An 8,997-nucleotide genomic window follows, 5' to 3' on the forward strand; every position below is an offset into this window, starting at 1 on the left:
GATTTTCCTGTGCATTCCACAGAATTAATGGTGCATGGCATGTTAATATCGTGGAATGCAATTTTATTTCAGGGATTTTGTTTTTCACTGTCAGCATTAACATTTAACTCCTCAACCCTGTTTTCTCCCCTTTCTGCTTTAAATCTTCTGCATTTTTTCTGTGGATGTGTCAACACAATGGCCTGACCATTGTGAACTCAGCGGTTCTGTGCGAAGATGCCGGCCCCTCTCGGCTTTATCAGTTGCCAAGACAATCACTTTGGAATATCCGGAAGACTCTTTGTCCACGGAGCTTCTGGACCCGAGCCAGAAGCTTTTTATCTTGCACGATGTTTTGCTGGAATCTTCTCTGCTCAGCAAGATCCTTTGTTTGTGGCCCAGCAACTTCCTGTGGGCTTCAAGGTTGGGTGAAGTATCAGCCGGCCAGAGTGCACACTCTCCAGGCCAGCGTCCACCCAACTGGATGCAGAATCCCGTGATTATGTTGCCCGTGGGGTGCCCAGGTTTCTTATGTCCATTGAAGAAGAGAGACGGCAGCCTTGAGAAGGGAACCTGCCACTTTCTTCCCATCAGCCTCTGCCACCCTGGCACCAGCTGGGAAGACTCCAACTGGTGACGTCTGCGATGAGCCCCTGCATGGCATTCACCTTATGTCCTGCCATTCCCACTAGGCCAACACTGACTACACCTTATATCTCCTTGTTGGGTGCTGCATGGGAGTTACTCTCAGTACCCAATTTCTCGGGGGCCACGGGCTCAGGCTTCAGCCAGCCACAGCTCTAGAGTAAAGGAAGTAAATCCTCAAGCTCCCCCAGGCCTCTCTGCTCTAAGGGATTCCAGAAGGACACAGCAGTCAAGCGAAAAAACAGACTGTATTGGGAGGTTTTAAGGAAGGGGAGGGAGGGAAGAGAGAAAGAGGGAGAGATGGATAGAGACAGACAGGGAGAGACAGAGAGATAGAGGGGGGAGGATGAAGGAGGGAAAGAGAGAGAGACAGAGAGAGACTGACAGAGGGGGGGAAGGAGAGGGAGGAAGAAAGAGACAGAAAGAGAGGGAGGGAGAGAGAAGCAGAGAGGGGAATGAAGAAGGAGACAGAGAGGGGAGGAAGAGAGACAGAGACACAGAGAAACAGAGAAGGGGAGGAGGGAGAGAAACAGAGAGGGGGGATGGAGAAGAACGGAGGGAGTGGGGAGAGAGAGAGAGAGAGAGAGAGAGAGAGAGAGAGAGAGAGAGAGAGAGAGAGAAACATATTCAAGAGATAACACAGGCTTCCCAAACATTTGGGATTTAAAAAAATTGTAATCCCCTTCTTTAGAGAGGGGATTCACTTGTCACTTGTCATCTCGTTCTTCATGGATTTGCTCGGGTGGGCACCAGTAATGTCTCCACTCGGTCACAAGTAATCATGGCACTGTAGTTTTGTGGGCAGAATGTCCCTGTCTGTCCTCTGTAAATCATGGGGTGACACCCTTTCCCCATGCAACAGCTCAGAGAGCAGGAAAAAACGTGCCTTTTATTATTATTATTATTATTATTATTATTGATTTTCATCAAAAACATTGTGATTTATAAAGCTGCTCATTGTACAGTTATTTCCAGCATTTGGTGTTCCAACCCCACCAGTGTGACCTTCCTTCCACCAATAATCCCAGTTTTCCTCCCAATCCCAAGCTCTCCCTGCGAGCACATACCAAATTGACTTTATGTTGCTTGTTCCAACAAAACTTGAAGAACTAACAAGTGAAATGATGGGAAGAAAATCAGTAAGGGCACTGCAGATCAGATGGGATGTGATGTAGAAGCAAAGATTGTGTCTTGGCTGCAGTCATGCTGTGATAGCTCGTCCTCATCATGAGAGGGGTCAGCTCTGGATACTTTAGGCGGAAAGACTGGGACCGACTCTACATCAGAAACACGATTCTGGTGCTGTGTTCCAGAACTCCCCAGGACACAAGCATGTCCATGGCATGTGTCAGTCGGCCACCTGCATGCATTCTTTGGGGAATTGTCTTCCCAAGGCTCAGAGGAACGGATCAAGAAGTTCCATGAACTATAGACACAATGAAATACATTCCTGTTGTTTCATGATGTTCTTGAGGGTGACACTGAAGAGTTTAGGTGAAATGGTGTCACTCTGCTGAACCCCTCTCTTGACATTGATGATTACTTCTTTGAGATCCTGGTAGTGAATCTGTAATACAGCTCACAGAGGATCCTTATGTATTGAGTTTGAATGCCCTGATTGGCTAGGGCTTCAATGACTACTTCAATCAAAGGCCTTCTTTAAATCAATGAATGTTAGACAGAGCGGCATATTGAACTCCTGAGAAACCTGAATGAGCTTGTTTAACGTATGGATATGGTCAATGGTGCTGACTCCTTTGCAGAACTCAGATTGCTCGCATGGTTGTCCTCCATCTAGTGTTCTGCCAATCCTATTCAGGATGACTCGAGTGAACAGCTTGTAGATGACGGACACTAGACAAATTGGGCGATAGTTGCCAATGTTGTAGGTGTTTCTCTTCTTGTACAGTAGTACAGTCCTGCAGGTTTTCCACTGGGACGGAAAATTGCATTCAGACAGGTAGCATGTGAAGAGCCAAGTCAGCGTATTGATGAGTACTGATGGCAGGTTCTTCAGGTGTTCAGGTCAGACCTTGACTGGGCCGGGTGCTGTTCATTTCTTTACCCACGAAATGGCGTGTTGGATTTTGGGAGGGAGTACATTGGGAACAACATATCCATCCTGTGGAATTTGGTATGTGGGCAGGTGGACATGGCTATCAAAGAGATCTGAGTATGAGTCATGGATAACATTCTCCAGTGCCCTTCTGGAAGATGTGATAGATCTATCAGGATGTCATAGGGTAGTCATCTTGGTCTTGTAGTTGGCGAAGGACAGACGGGCATTACGAATGCTTTTCCTAGCTTCTGTCGCATCTACCAGTACTTCTGCTCTTCTCTCTTTGAGGTCTTCCTTGATCACATCTCTGCATTGCTTTGCAAGCTTGGACGTTTGCTTGCAGTTACCTGAGGCATGCGCCAAACCACGCTGGCAAATAAGCTTAAGAGTTTTTTTAAGACAGTCTTCTTTTTGTGGCTATCTCTCTCTTGGCGTTCCTTGCACAATCATGGAGGTGCTGAACCAGTCGATCGTATTCCTCGTCAATGTTGTCAACAATGCCATCTTCCCATGTTGCAGCATTAGTGCCAAAGAGCTCCCAGTTGGTGGTTGTTCTGGGAGTTCTCCTCTTAAACTTTGTAGCCCTTTCTCCCCACTCTCTAAAGTAGAATTTTGCACGAATGAGACAGTGGTCCAATCCCGTTTGGAATTTTGGGACAACAGCAACATCAGTCAGGGAAAACCATCAATTGAATATGACGTGGTCAGTTTCATTGTGGAAGTGTCCACCAGGAGACTCCCATGTCCAACGTTTAGATTCAGCCTTCTGGAACTGCGAGTTTCCATGGATGGTCTTGGTCAAATTGATGAACTCAGATAGTCTCTCACCCTGTTCATTCCATTCTAAGCCATGGGTCCCTATGTGGAGTTTTTCGGTTGATCTTCTCGGTCCTATCTTGGCATTAAAATCACAGACAATGATCTTGTAGAAGGTGTGGTCTTCTTTATAGAACTTCTCCAGCTCCATGTAGAACTTCTCAATTTCTCCTTAGTCATAATTGGATGTTTGTTCATACACAACGAAGATAGAAACTGCCGGCAGTGAGCCACATCTATTCAGGTATAAAAGTCCGATTCAGATTATAAGGCATTTGAATGAATCAATGCTTATGGCCAAGATTGTGTTGCCAAGGACACCGACGACTCCAACTCCTCTTTTATCACATGTTCCGAGGAACAATTCTTGTCCAGTGTTGAAAACGGCGTGAGGTGATTGATGCCTTCTTGTCTCGGTCAGACCTATGATGTCGTATTTTATCTTTCACACTTTTATCATCAGGTTCTTGATGGATGTATCTGATGCTAGCATACATGCATTGAAAATACAGACAATTATTTTTGTCTTCCTTCGTTTTGGCAGCCTAGCTTGGCCTTGGTATTTTATCAACCTCTCCTTCCTCATCCTTCTCAGCTCTGCCATATTGGTGACACCTTCGGGGTCAGGGGAATGAGACACATTGTAATTACTGGTATTGGTATATCAAATACACAACGGATAGCTTGTGAGGCTCTGCCGTGCGGATGGAACACTCTCGGTAGCTTGCAAGGCTCTCCGAGAGGGATTGAGGATTTTGGGGCGGCCTCTAATCACCCTTTTAGGAGTTCCCATGGTTCAAACCATATTTGAACCCTATCAAATCTGTACGGCAATTTTTGAAGATGGATATTAAGTGTCTTATAATGTGTCGCATGGCCACTTCGCGGCCACGAGGTCCAGAAAGCGTCCTGGAGCGTGGTGGTGGCTGGGTAGTGGAGGTAGTGGAGGACTTTGACCATGAGTGTGGAAAGGTCGGACTACAGTAAATCTTATGAAGACAATGTTTATGAGAAACAGCCTCATTCCTGATGCTCCATTCACTCTCAATGGAATGACTATCTCTGAATGCAACAGCTATTTGTACCTAAGTGAAGAAGTCAACATGCCAAATGACTTGGCATCTGAGTTGCGCAGGAGGAAGAGAGTGGCTTGGAAAACCTTCAAGAGCGTCGAAGAAATAGCTAAAAGAATGAAGAACCTCTGGCTCTGGGCACATCTGTTTGATTCCACTGTTCTTCCTGTATTAACATACACCTCAGAGACCTGGGCCCTACACAAACAGGATGAGAATGCTATTCAGGTCTCCCAAAGAGGAATTGAAAGAGCTATGCTTGGAGTGTCACGTTTCATGCAAATGAGGGAAAGAGTTCAGATTTCCAACCTCTGTCGACAATCAAGAATCAGAGACCCTGTCTCGTTTGCCAAGGTGTCAAAAATCAGATGGGCTGGACACATACAGAGATTTGGAGATGACTGCTGGACTAGAGCTGTTACTGACTGGATTCCATGGGATGTAAATAGACTGCGTGGCCGCCCAACTACCAGATGGTCAGACTTTTTCGTCAAGATCCTGAACAATTGGTTTGAGGCTCTTCGTGTTCCTAGAATGAACAGATGCCATTGGGCTACACTAGCATGCGACAGGGACAAATGGAGATGTTACTGGCACCCGCCCGACAAATCAATGATTAACGGGAAGTCAAGTGATCAAGAGATTAAAGAAAAACCACACACCACACTATTCTTGGAGGAAACCGCATACCGCTGGCTGACTTCTCGTGCAAATACTTCTCGTGCGTGACTTCCCAAGGCCAAGCACTGTCGGGACTTCCCAGTCCTTGCCAGGGAAGCACCTATCTGCCATTTGTGCTTAACCAGTGTCAGCCTGGTGTAGATGGGCACAAAGATGCTAGCCAGCAGCAACTGAGTGGGCGGAGAAGAGACAATGGGTGAGCCTCGGGGCCCAAACATGCCCGCAGTCTCTGACCTCAGGCCACCAGCGAGGAGCTTGCACTTGGCAGCAGGAGGGTGGCATGTCACACGAAGGAGGCAAAAGGAGCCAGACTAAAAGTGAGCACTGCAATGTCACCTGCCCAAAGAGGCCCTCGGGAATGACTCTCGGTGAGCTTGGGGGACGCTATGGGGCCCCGGGAATGGAACGCGGGTTCCCCGGGCAAGGCACATGCCCTCCCCCCTGGACCATCACTCCGGGCCCCATTCATCTCACATGGGCTGGCAGATCTGGAGCCCCTGGCACCTCGTGGGCCATGTTGGAAACACCTTGGAACAACTCCCTGGGGTCCCAAGATGACCGTGACCAATGCACACTGGCTGTGTGTTCCCCTTCGCTGGCCCAATAAGCCACAGGTGCAACGAAGGGCTTCTGGTGGGGGCTAGGAAATGCGGGGTGCAGCGGCCAAGAGGCCCAATCTCTGCCTGGGAGGGAGAGACTGCGCAGGCCACTCAGCAGCTGGACGTGCTCCCAGCCACCCATGGGCATTCCCGGGAGCCCGAGAAATTCAGCAGCTGGCCCCGAGCTCAGATGAGTCACACTGACTGTCCCTCTGGGGGCTCATCCTCTGTTCTGAGTTCTGCTCTGCAGGAACAAATCAGGCATGTCCGGGCAGGTTCTCCCTTTGCAGTATGCCAGTCCACGGCTGATGGTAAGAAGAATATGGGGAAATGTTTTTCTCTATGCCGGGACGCCAGAGTAGAAGGATCCTGGGCCTGAGGGGCACTGAGTGATGCTGGAACCTAGGAAGTCACGGACTCATTTCTCCTGGGGGTCCGTTTCCTCCGGCAGTTGCGGTCACAGCCTTCGTGCACAGGGGCAGCTGTAGGTGACACCCAAGTGCCACATTCAAGCGTCTCTGCCCCCACCCATCTCAGCCTGTTCCCCACGGCTCTTCCCAGACAAACTCTCCATGCGTGCCTTTGCCTGCATGTCTCCATGTGTGCCCTTGCCTGCATGTCTCCGTGTGTGCATGGACTCTGTGTACCATGCACATGAGGACAGTGAGCTATAGCAGGATGGTGTATGCACACACGCAGGGACATTAAGCTATAGCAGGATGGCATATACACACATGCGGGGACAGTGAGCTATAGCAGGATAGTGTGTACCATGCATGCGGGAACAGTGAACTATAGCAGGACAGTGTGTACGACACACATGGGAATAATGAGCTGTAGCAGGACGGTGTGTATCATGCACGTGAGGCCAGCGAGCTATAGGAGGATGGCATATACACACAAGCAGGGACAGTAAACTATAGCAGGACAGTGTATACACACATGCAGGGACAGTGAGCTATAGCAGGATAGTGTGTACCACACACGTGGGAACAGTGAGCTATAGCAGGACGCTGTGTCCCACGCACGTGGGGACAGTGAACCAACAGGACCCGGGCGAGGCCAGGGTGCAGGGAGGGTGGCCGAGTGCTGGGCAGCGGCATCAGGAGCCAGTATGGGCACCGCCAACCTTGATGAGGTCCTCCCAGGAGCTGAAGCTGGACACCAAGTAGTTTTGCCTGGTCCTGGTGTTGGTGATGGACACGTGCAGTTGGAGATGGACCAGCTGGTGGGCGTTGGCGGGGAGGATTGACTCCATCCCACACCTGCAGGGCATAAACAGGCACGCGTAGCACCCCCACACGTCTGTAGGCCCCAGGCAGGGCCCTGGCAGAAAGTGGGCTGGGAGGGGTGGGGTGGGCTGTGGGGGCCACTGACCTGAGTCAGGCCACGAAGTCGTAGCCAGGCGTCATGGCCCCGAAGGACTGCCCGCGGATTTCTTCAGTGAGCGTGTAGATGAACACTTTACATTCCTGAAAGATTAGGAAGAGTGACTGCCCGCGGGGTAGGGGGTGTCCAGATGGATGCGTTGGTTTCTGGATGCAGAGTTGAGTTCTCTGTGAAAAGCACCTGCATCCTGCACCCTCCCCCTTGCCCCATGTGGCTGGACCCCAAACTTCCGACTCTGCCACCCTGCTCTGGGCCTGGGCAAGCCAGCTTCTCCAACCTCCAGTCTCCACCCCTCGCCCCCTGGGTTCTGAAACTGTCCCGGCCCCAGCTGGCCCAGACGCGGGGAACCCAGGAAATATCTCACGTCTAATTCTTCTGCTGCTTCCTCCCTCAACCTGAGGCCCTCGCCACCCTGAAAAGGGATGGGAACGATTTCTGTGTCTGTGTGTGAGTGTATTCCTATGTGTCTGTGTGAATCTGTGTGTCTGTGTCTTTGTGTATTTCTAAGTGTCTGTCTGTGTATGTCTGTGCATTTCTATATGCTGTGTCTGTCTCTGTGTGTACATCTGTGTCTCTGTATTAGTGTGTTACTGTGTATTTCTACATATGTGTCTGTGTGCGAGTCTGTGTATATGTCTCTGTGTATTTCTATGTGTGTAAGTCTGTGCACTTCTATGTGTGTGTCTGTGTGTACGTCTGTCTATGTGTTTGTGCCTATGTGTATCTTTGTGTTTCTGTGTGTGTGTGTGGTTGTGGGGCTGTGGGCAGGAACTGAATCCGGAGTGTCTGCATGTAATCCAAACTCTCTGCGGCTGAGCCTGATGCCCAGTTGGGGGAGTGGGGGGAGGTTTGCTGGCTGGTTTTTCTGCAAGAGGAGGTTTCTGTCCTCCCTTCTGAATGGCCAGACCAGGAGCGGCCTTCGTTCCCACTGAATTACCTCCAATTTCTGCGGTGCTGTCAGCAGGACTGTGGCCACCAAGGAGCCCGCAGAGGCGCCCACAAAGGCCTTCACGTCCTTCAGCAGCTTCCTGCCGTGCTTGCAAAGGGCATACCTACCCCCAAGTGGTAGATGCCCAGGAACCCACAGGTGGCAAAGGACAAATTGATGTGCTTCATTGTAACTGCGGAAGCTGCAACAGAAAGCAAACAGACCAAAAAAACAGAGACTTAGGTAAACTGGGATCATCTGAAAAAGTGGGATCTTTTGCTACAAGCTGTCATAGCCAGGGGAATGTCATACCCAGGGGAATGGGGAATGTCACCCCCAGGCTGCCCAATTAATAACGAAGACTTTCTGGGAAGCCCCCAGTTGCCAACTCCCTGCCCCTTCCACACACACACACACACACACACACACACACACACACACAACTTTTCAGGGAACATTTTCTTTCTCCTCTCTCACCTGGACCCAATAGTGTCAACAGATCCGTAACTGACCCCTGAGGATGCATCTACTATGGCTATATTGGTGCTAATTTTTGTATTCTTTATTCCTTGACCAGAAACACGGATAAGGCCCAAGGTATTTGCCCCCTCCCCGTTCTGATTTTATTATTTTGCCTAGATTTTTATGGAACTTTGGCGGGGGCGAGTGCGGAGAGAGGGTAGAGAAAAATAACATCTGCTGAGATCAGAATTTCAGATGCCAAAAAAAGTAACATCTGCAGAGATCCGAATTCCTGAGGATCCCAATGGAATGCATTCCAGTTTGCCAACAGCACAGGGGTTGGTGGGGGCAGCAGTTCTAAAGCTT

General features: G+C 49.7%; 1 pseudogene; it reads right to left on the reverse strand.

Moving 5' to 3' along the window:
• Positions 1 to 238: 238 nt before the first annotated feature.
• LOC130021309 (patatin-like phospholipase domain-containing protein 4) lies at positions 239 to 8,357 on the reverse strand (annotated as a pseudogene).
• Positions 8,358 to 8,997: the final 640 nt, after the last annotated feature.

This window comes from Sorex fumeus, unplaced genomic scaffold (assembly GCF_029834395.1).
Source record: "Sorex fumeus unplaced genomic scaffold, SorFum_2.1 ptg000015l, whole genome shotgun sequence".
In the NCBI taxonomy this organism is placed as follows: Eukaryota; Metazoa; Chordata; class Mammalia; order Eulipotyphla; family Soricidae; genus Sorex; species Sorex fumeus.